Source organism: Leptonychotes weddellii, chromosome 7 (genome assembly GCF_054177405.1).
Source record: "Leptonychotes weddellii isolate Sample4059 chromosome 7, ASM5417740v2, whole genome shotgun sequence".
Classification (NCBI taxonomy): domain Eukaryota; kingdom Metazoa; phylum Chordata; class Mammalia; order Carnivora; family Phocidae; genus Leptonychotes; species Leptonychotes weddellii.
This window is the reverse complement of record NC_138375.1, coordinates 53,795,154-53,806,235: the sequence shown is the minus strand read 5'-3', so window position 1 is coordinate 53,806,235 and position 11,082 is coordinate 53,795,154.

Here is an 11,082-nt window from a genome sequence, read left to right as displayed (position 1 = left end):
TGGAGAAAGGGGAAGCCTCCTACACTGTTGGTGGGAGTGCAAGTTGGTACAGCCACTTTGGAAAACAGTGTGGAGTTTCCTCAAAAAATTAAAAATAGAGCTACCCTATGACCCAGCAATTTCACTACTGAGTATTTACCCCGAAGACACAGATGTAGTGAAAAGAAGGGCCATATGCACCCCAATGTTCATAGCAGCAATGTCCGCAATAGCCAAACTGTGGAAAGAGCCGAGATGCCCTTCAACAGATGAATGGATAAAGAAGATGTGGTCCATATATACAATGAAATATTACTCAGCCATCAGGAAGGATAAATACCCAACTTTTACATCAACATGGATGGGACTGGAGGAGATCATGCTAAGTGAAATAAGTCAAGCAGAGAAAGTCAATTATCACTTATCACTTATTTGTGGAACATAAGGAATAGCATGGAGGACATTAGGAGAAAGAAGGGAAAAATGAAGGGGGGGAGATCAGAGGGGGAGATGAACCATGAGAGACTATGGACTCTGAGAAACAAACTGATGGTTTTAGAGGGTAGAGTGGTGGGGGAATGGGTTAGCCTGGTGATGGATATTAAGGAGGGCACGTATTGCATGGAGCATTGGGTGTTATATGAAAACAATGAATCATGGAACACTACATCAAAAACTAATGATGTACTGTATGATGACTAACATAACATAATAAAATAAAATTTAAAAAAAAAATATTGAGGTTCGGGTCTACAGGATTTCTAAGGGAATATTTTAGTTGGCAGTTTTATATAAGAGTCTGAAACTCATTTGAAAGAAGGGAGGAGAGAGAGATTCATCAATGTATAAAAATGATGGTTTGAAACCATGGACTGACATGGTAGGAGGAGATACCAATAACAATTATTTTGGAAGGTCTGTTCAAAACATTTACTTTTTCTCTAAGAACTCTCCCTCACCTGATCCACAGGTAGACATATTTGAATGGTGTGACTTTGCCATACTGTCCTAATTGTCATAGCTAGTTTGTTCATATGGGACTAATCAGAATATATCAACTAGGGGATCTGATATTGAAACGTCCTTGCACAATATCTCTGTAAGTTGTTTGGCTGTGGAAATGTAAATTCAGGAAGTATGGGGCGACCATATTTGGCTATGAAAAAGCTAAACAAATTAAGATGAGAGGAATGGAGGCAAACCTGGGGAGAGAAGAGAGAGAAAAGCTCTAAATTGCCTAATAGTTTTTTTGACTCTGATAGCCTTTCACAAAGCCTTCGTTCTTTGGGGAATCCCCCCCTCCCCGCAGTTCTTCCAATAAATCCCAATCCTTCCCCTCAAACATCCCTTTTTTTTTTCCTTAATGTTGTATGGAATGAAAATATTACTTACAAACAGAGGGAGAATTAGAATATAACTACTTTGAAAGCCTTAATAAAAGTATGAATCCAGGCAGTAAGTAATAATAGTTGCTAACAAAACAAAAACTAAGCAATCAATTATTACATGTCTCCTAGGTGGAGTTGGACAGTATCACCTACAGTGAATCACTGCCAGAAAATCAAACTTGGGTCTGATCAAGTCTCTAAATCTAACTAACAGTTTATAGGAAACACAGGGTCCAGAAGAGCATGTTAAACTTCACCGTGGGGATAAAATCAGTAATATCCAGACTGTGACAAGCATTACCAGACAAATTACCTTATTTTTTTCATGCAAAAAAAGAGATGGGAGGAGGTTGGAGGGTGATTCAAAAAGTTAAATGAGAGTTAAGGGACACATGAATCAATTTTAACATTTAGACCTTATTTTGACCTTGAGTCAAATTTGTTAAAAGGTATGCTATACGCAAACAATGAATCATGGAACACTACATCAAAAACTAATGATGTACTATATGGTGATTAACATAACATACTAATAATAAAAAAAAGTATGAGATAACTAAAGAAATGTGTTCCCTGACTGGATATTTTATGATATTAAGGAATTATTGCTTTTAAATATGATAATGATGCTATGACTATTTTTTAAAATAGTCTTTTACCCTTTGAGATACATACATCAGTAGTAACAGATGAAAAATATAATTTCTGGGATTTCCTTCAAAATTATTAGAATGTGGCAGAGCAAAGCAAGGAATATAGATGAACTAAATTGGCCCTGGAATTGATAATAATTGAAGCTGAGGGTTTATTATATTATTCTCTCTACTTTTTATGTGTTTAGAATTTTCCATTATAACAAGTTGGTTGTTTTTAATAACAGCTTGACATACCCAGGAAATGGCATCTGAATATCAATGTAATATACCATGTCAATAAAGGATAAAACCCACATGATCATTTCAATAGATGCAGAAAATACATTTGACATTTGTCAAGCTAGAAATAGAAAGGAACTTTCGCAACCTGATAAAGGTCGTCTACAAAAAAACAAAACAAAACAAAACAAAACAAAAACCCAACAGTAAATGAGGTACTTAATTGTGAAAGACTCAGTGCTTTCCCTTTAAGAACCAGGATACCTGCTTTTGTTATGTCTGCCAGACATAATATTCTGCCAGAAGTTCTAGCCAGCACAATTAGGCAAGAAAATTAAATAAAAGACATTTAAGTTTTAAAGGGAGAAGTAAAACAATCTCTATTTGTAGATGATATGACCTTGTATATAGGAAATCCTAAAAAATCCACTAAAAAACAATTAGAATAATAAATGAGTTCAGTAGTTTTCAAGACATAAGATCAATATACAAAAATCAATTGCATTTCTATACATTAGCAATGAACAATCTGAAAATGAAATTAAGAAAACAATTGCATTATATCAGGATCAAAAAGAATAAATAGAACACAAAAATAAAACACTTAAGAATTAACAAAATTTATAATCTGAAAACCATGAAACATTGATGAAAGAAACTAAAGACCTAAATAAGTGGAAAGAAATGTCATGTTCATTAATCAGAAGGCTTAATATTGTTACGATAACAACTTGCCCCCAAATGATTGACAGATTCAATGCAATCACTATTCAGATCCTAACCTGCATCTTTTCAGAAATTAACAAGCCAATTCTAAAATACATATGGAAGTGCAAGGGAATAAGAATGGCCAAAACAATCTTGAAAAAGTACAGTGTTGGAGGACTGACACTTTCTGATTTTAAAACTTAGTACAAATCTACACTAATCAAAACAGTATATACTAGCATAAGGATAATATGATATATAACTGAGTGGAATAGAACCAAAAGTCCTGAAATAAAACTTTCACTTGCAAGAATGGAAAGTGCTCTTTCCACTAAACAGTGATGACTGAGAGAAAAGAAAAACATCTTTTTACCAAGGAAGAGGGAGATGTGGGCCCGTTGGCCATACTTAATTTTGATGGCTTTAATATATATCTCATTAGGAAAAAAGTAAGTTCTTGTCCATACGTAAAAGAGTCCATGAAAATCAGAACACACAGAGAAAAGGAAAGAGGAAAAAGGACACTAATTACAACTACAGTGATGAGGACAATAACAGCCAACATTTATACAACATTTACTAAATGCTGGGCCTATTTCTAAATATTTTCAACTCATTGAGTCATTGAATACTCCAAAAATCGTAAGTACCACAAAAATCATAAGTACCATTATTATTATTCTCATTATATAATGAGAAAACTATAACACTAAGAGTTTATGTAACTTACTCACAATCAGGTTGTTTGGAAGTGTTAAGACAGGGGTTCTCAACACTGACTGCACATGAGAATCATGTCAGTAGCTTGTAAAACAGCTAGTGATCAGTTCATATCTCAGACCAATTAAATCAGACTCTGTGGTGGGGTTTTAAATCTCCCCAGGTGATTTCAATATGCAATCAAGGCTAAAAACCACTATATTAAGGCCCAGTTCTTACTCAGTGATTGGAGTAAGAGGCCTCCTCACCTAATAGTACAGTGTCCTCTGGTTTAAAGACAGTGATTTTTCAGAAAGTGGTTCCCAGAGTCATTGCATGAATATTGAAATGAAAGTGAATTAAAATTGTCAGGTCTCCATTAAGACCCTGGATCTGTGTTTTAACCACCCTACAAGGCAACTCTGATGCTAGTTCTAGTTTGGGAACCAGTAATACAAGGATTAGGGCAACTTCCTCTTCTCTTGTATCATGGCTTAGGAGACTAGAGATGTGCATTTTTAGTACAAAGTTCCGTCTCTAGATTATCCACTGGCAAGTGTTTTGCCTATGAAGTCCTTAGATTCTTCAGTTGTAAAGTGAGGAGAAAAACAAAAATCTCTCAGATGTTCTCTAAGGTTAAAACTCTGCTTTTGGATAATTCTTCCCTGATTTTCAGAACTGATTCAAGTTCCCTGATAGAAGGAGATTTTCCTAAACCATAAACAAGTGCATTCTAATTTCCAGACACGAGAAGTCAGTATAGCAAAGTGATTAAAAGCATGGGCTCCTCGCTCTATCTAGGTTTGAATCCCATTTCCACCTCCTCCTATCTGATCTTAGAAAAGTTTTTAATTTTGTGGGCCTTAGTCTTTATTATAAAATTGGATTCCTATTCATACCTACATCTTAGGCTTATAGCAAGGGTTAAAAAAAAGTGGTTATAGAGCACTTAACATTAACTCAGGCACACACTGAGCTCTCAATAAATGAAAGCTGTATTTATAATTATTAGTATTGTTTTTACACACTGGATATTGCACAAAATTTGAATTTCAATATTGCCCCATTTTCAGGCATACCTCAAAGGCAGGTATGAATGAGAAAGTTTTGGAAATTAGAAGAGAAAGTGACTATAGAGGACATTGGGCTGTGAGCAGAGATTATATGACAAGAATGAAATCCTAGGATCATTCTGTCTTAGAGCTGGCGGGGACCTTAATTACCTTCTAGGTCAACCCTCCATCCTTGTGGATCTGGAGAAAGGGGCCATGTTGGGGTAGAGTCTTGGCCTTGAGGGGCAGCAACTTATGAAGCATTAATGGGTGGGGTCCTATTAATGGATGTGACTGGGGTTGGGCTACTCCAGAGGCTTTCCACCTACAAATAGACTACTATTAATTCAGAGTGAAAATAAAAGCCAATTTAGGAGAGAGAAGATTTGGGATGGAGGAAGTCCCACATTGTCTTAACCATCAAACCAATTGTTAAATGCCCTCCAATTCACTAGAATGGCTCCTGAAAGTAATCCATCTTGCATACTGACAGGTGTTTCACCCACTGGAAAGTTCTGTGTCAGACACCCACAAGATTTATCTCCTGTGCTACAAAATCCCCCATCCCTTTCCAGTGCCAAATACTGATTTTTAAAATACACGTGAGATGAAGGCCAATGAGAGGGGAGGATGCAGAATGAACTTAAGGTTGAGAGAGTAACGCAGTGCCCCCTGAGGAGGGCACTGGAAGGTATTCTTGGCTATGGGAAGGCAAAGTGGGGTGCTGGTACCTGAGGCCAGAGACATGAGAAGTAATTGCCAGGTATAGAAAGCAGATGGGGGAGAGTGTTGAGGACAAACTGTACTCTCTTAACAATTTTATGTATTTCCAAACCCTGGTCTGTAATAATCTGCTACTTTCTCAGAAGCAGAGGAGAATGCTAAGTAAAAGACCCTGAATCACTGTAGTAATACAATTCTCTCAGGAAACAGCCATAGTAATTTTCTGGGGCTGGTGAAACAAAATTCAGAGGCTACAAGTCCAAAATCAAGGTGCTAGCAGGGTTGGTACCTTCTGAGGGCAGTGAGAGAGAATCTGTTTCATGCCTCTCCTAGCTTCTGTTGGCCTCAGGCATTCCTTGGCTTACAGATGGTGTTTACCCTGTGACTTCACGTTATGTCCTTCTGTATGTGTCTGTCTCCATGTCCAAATTTCTCCTTTTCATAAGGACACAGTCATATTGGGTTAAGGCCCACCCAAATGACCTTATCTTAATTTGATCATTTGCAGAGACCCTATTTCCAAATAAGGTCATATCCACAGTTATTAAGAATTAGGACATTATTACCTTTTGGAAGGGAACACAGTTCAATCCATAATATAGCCCTTGCTTTGCTCTCATCTCTGGCTAACATGAGGCCTATATAAACTTTCCTTGGTTACTCAATTTCTTGTGTCTTCAGTGTTCTGTCTCTAATTCAGAGCTGTATGGCTTCCAGGCACATTCCTTACTGCCTTCCACCTGGAGAAGTATGGGTGGGGGTCCCCGTACCTCTCTGCAAGGCACTCTGTCTAGCAGAGAAAAGCCTCAAAGTCCTCTTCCTAGAGCTGTTGACAGGCAACTGTTGCACAGAGAAAATGTAGATCTGGGGGAAACCTCAGGGGTCATGTGGTCATACAATAGAAGAGTGGACTGGGACACAAAAAGTCACTCTTGTTCAGGTGCCTGGCAGAACCAGTTACAAACTCAGTGTCCCTATTTGAAAGGCAGCACTCTTTCTATTCCGCTTTTGACCAGTTCAGTATTATATCAGGCACTGTAAAAGAGTCAAAGGAAGTATAATATTCCATTGAGTTAAAGATGTGCATTATTAAACATTTTTAAATCTTTGGAATAGAGATGCTATTTATAATCAATGGTGAGTCTAATTGGAAACATTTTATTTTTTTTAGTGGAATACTACAGTAAACACACATCTTATTGGGTGTCTTAAATCCAATAAAATATAATTTAAGAAATAACCCCAACCTTCCAGGTATCTCTCCTCTAATTAGGAAGATAATATTTTGTTATTTGATGTCATAATAAGCATTATTAAGACAGAATATAATTGAGAAGTTTGCACTAACAACTTTGGCTATAGAAGGCAAAAAAATTAAGAAGGAGAAGGAGGAGGAGAAGGAGAAGAAAAGAAGGAGGAGGAGGAGGAGGTAGTAGAGGAGGAGGTAATAGAGGAGGAGGAAGAATTATTGATTGAAAATGCAAAACCATCATCCCTACCACTCCCTTTCTAAACCCTTCCAATGTCTTCTTCTTGCTCTTAGGATAAAGGCAAACTCCTAAACTCCTTACATGGAACACGCAGCTGGGTATGTCCCAGCACTTCCTAAGTTTCCATCCTCATCTTGCACCACACTTCACTTTCTCCACAGCAGTCCTCTTTTTTTTTCAGTCCATCATATTTCCATGCCCCTTCCTTCCCACCACAGGAATTTTCCAATGCTGTTCCCTCTTCTTGGAGTGCTTTCCTTACATTCTTCAACCAGATAACTCTTAATCCTTCTTCTGATTTCTTTAAAAGAATCACTTCTTTGGAAAAACCTCTAATTCCCTGAATAGGTCAAATTGGTTCCTTATATGCTCTCAAAGCAACATTTATCTTTTTCGTCGTAGCCCTTGCTCTGGATACATATTGTTATACATTAATTTGATCATTTGAATAATACCAGTTTCTTCTATTAGACTTGAAGCTCCTTGAGGCTGAATTCCTGTCCATTATGTCCCAGGACCTAGCATAAAGCCTGGTACATAGATGATGCCAATAAATATTTGTTTTTGAATGAATGAATGATGAATCTGTACTTGTTCATAGAAGATGTCATGGTAGCTTTATGATTTGACCTTCATCTTGAAAAATGATGGGCAGTGAGCATAAAGAATATCCCAGTCATTGGGTCACACAAACATGAAGTAAAAGCCCAATTCTGCCTTCAATGGAATTATTGAGATCATTAAATTAAATAATATATAAAACACCTGTGTAGTCTGGAATGTGGATAACACTTAATAAATCACAGTCTTTGTTGTTGGTATTACTTGCTTATCTCTAAGAGGCTGTTTGGAGGTAAGGGTCATGCCTAAATCGGTACTTTTGTACATTTGTAGTACCTTCTGCCTGCCACGTGTCCATAAACGTCCATTAACTGAATGCATGGCATTGAAGTTAAAGAAACGTTTCTGGGGCAAGTACAGGAATGACTGAATTTGCTTTGTGCCTAGATCTACATCTAAATAATAACTGTAAAAGCCGCCTTTATGCTTTTCAAGAAATCATTTATGAATGGTAGGGAATCTTTCAGAATGGTAGGAAACTTTATCCCGTCTCTCTCTCAGTGTTGATGTTCCTCATGCAGCATCTGTGGTTCAGCAGCATTTTCAGATTTGTCACCAGTTCATGGTTTAAGTGGGGAAAGGAATCCCTAAATCAAATCCTGGGGCTGGGATTATTAATGCCATTGGCTTATGAATTTCCACTATACCCCCCAGGGCTATTCACAAGCTCTTGGCTCCTAGCTACTTTATCTGACTATCATTTTTGGCTACAAGCCTCTTAATATATAAAATTTGACACAGTGTGTTAAAGAATAAATTTCTTTTCTCTCATTATCCCTAAATTTTGATGAGTCTTTTAAATCCACGAATATTAACATTTTTTCAGCATAGAAACATTTTAATCTCTTCTTTACCTTTGATTATTGCTTTTAGTTCTGTTTTATAGTACTATTTGTCTGTGTATTGGATAGAGAATTATCTCTAATTCTCTAAATGTCCTTATAGTTTTGTTCTTTTTTGGTGAATTAACTTTTACTTTGAGATCATTGTAGATTCACATGCAGGTGTAAGAAATAATACAGAGAGATCCCATACACCTATTGTTCAGTTTTCTCCTGTGGTAATATCTTGCAAAATTATAATACAGCATCACAGATAGGATATTGACATTTCTACAATTTACCAATCTTATTCAGATTTCCCCAGTTTTACTTGTACTCATTTGTCTGTATATGCGTACTTAGTTATATATAATTTTAGTACATGCATTGGTCCATTTTCCACCTCCACAGTCAAGACACAGAAGAGTTCCATCACCACAAACGTCCCTGATGTTGCCCTTTTATAATCACACCCAACTCCTTCTTGCCCCAGTCCTCACTTTGCTCTTTTTCTCTACATTACTTTCATATTTGTCTACCACATTACTGATTGGATTTTCTGTAATATCAATCCTGCTCTTCACTGCTTGCAGTATAAATAGTAATTCTACAGACATACTCTTTTTTCCTTATAGTCCTTTTAAAAAATTTTATTCATATCTCCTGCTTTATTATTCCCTCTACCTTTTGTAGCTCTTTTCACATGAGCATAAAATTGGGTAGGAGCCTGGGGAGTCATCTAACCCAGGGAGGCAAATTCTTGGAAAATATGCTGATAGATACTTCTGTAGTTCATATATACTGCAAGCTTATGGCTTGCAGTTCTCTAGGGCACATACGACTAATCAATTAGATGTGGCCTACAAAAGCAAATCTGTTTGCCATTCCTGGCCTTTTCCAATCTTCCATTTCACAAATGAAGAAACTAAGGACAAATATAAGAGAGTCTGTACCAAATTGTACAGGTAAGATTGGGAAATAGATCCATATCTGAAAATGAAATGGAAAACCAATGTCATTTGCATTCTTTTAGTTCCAAGTCTTTGCTTGGCCTCAGGGATGTTTTGCATCTAGGCTGGATGTATGCTTCTGGATGACAAAGAGCTCCCAGGAGGGATCTGCTGATAAAGCTATTTTTCAAAAGTGTTCTCTGCCTGAAGAATTTCCTGCCTAAATAAGGCAAAAGAAGGAAAGACTGTGGATCCCACCTTAGTTTTATTTATGTTATTTGAGACTTCTCTCCCCACCTTTCTCTTAATGTAGTCAAATCAATCTTTAAAAGCAAGTAGGATTCAGTCTGGCTGTATGTAACTAACAATGCAAAACAGCACTAGTAAAATTGGATAATGAAAGACAGTTTTCTATCTTAATCACAAAGAATATAGCCATGTATTGTAAACCTCACTTCAGAAGAGAGGCAGTATTATTTAGTGGCTAGCACCATACATACTGGGTCCAGCTTCTGGCGTTTGAAGCCTATCTCCAGCACTTTTTGACTGGTGACTTTGAGCAAGTTACTTAATCTTTTATTGCCTCAGCTTCTTCATCTGTAAAATGGGGATTATAATAGCAGTACCTACCTTACAACAATGTTGTAAAGATTAAATAAGTCAACATATACAAAGCACTTGGAAGGGTTCCTAGCATATAGTAAGTGATATATAAGTGTTTGCAATGGTTATTTCACCACATCCAGACATAATGTTCATAATGATCTTATGAAGTAAATACTGCTTTTCCCATGAGGGAAATAAAAACTCAGGAAGTTACATAATAAAAACAAGTAAGTACCAATTTTAAATAGAGGAGAAAAAGCTAATATTTCCAGTTTGGGGAAGTCATGGAATACTTCTTAGAAGACTAGGCAGATGAGTACATAGGGAAAGAAGGAGACCATTAAAATACGAATGGTTGAAAAAAAAAAGAACAAAACATGTCATACTCTGGGTGTCAGGTCTCCTGGGGGAGGATACCAGATGCGTAAGACTTAGACCAGCAATGCCATTTCATTCCTTACCTATTTATTGGGCATCAGTTAAATACCCACCATGATGTAATTATGATGAGGAACGTAAGACAGTAAAGAAAATATAACCCCAGCCTCAAATGTAAGTACTGTGTATTTTTCTGGGAGAGAAGAAGTGGAGGGTAGAGATTGATCATTTTCATGCCCTTTTATTATATTATTTTCTAATAAATTTCTCAGCACTGAGCAGGTGAAATTTTCTAAAGTGATAATATTTTGAGGTACATTCCTATTACTGAAAATGTCATCAGAGTTTGTCCTCTTAATGATGGTGTCAGAATAGGGGTTGCAAACTGAAATCCTGCAGGAGCCAAAAGGGATAATAAACCAATGAAGCATTCTAGGTATAAGTGCAAGAACACTAGGAATGTAAAAGTTGAGGTGTAGACCCATGGAAACCTGGGGAGTATACAGCCTATATAAAGGGCACCCACTCTTTACTTGTAGTGGGCTATTGCCAGGTCTTTTAAATCTTTGAGAGAATCCAGAAATTTGAGAATTTAATGTGAAAGCTCTTTATTTTTAAATACTGCTTCAAATATTATAAACAAAACTAGGTGTGCCAAACAAAACCTGTTTGAGTATCATTTTTTAGCACTTGGCAGCCAGCTGGGGAGCTCAAGCAATGACATACAGTGGGTGCTATTGTCGTTCCAGCTTTCTGAGAAAACCCAAAATTCCTGCTCCAAAGCCCTCCTCC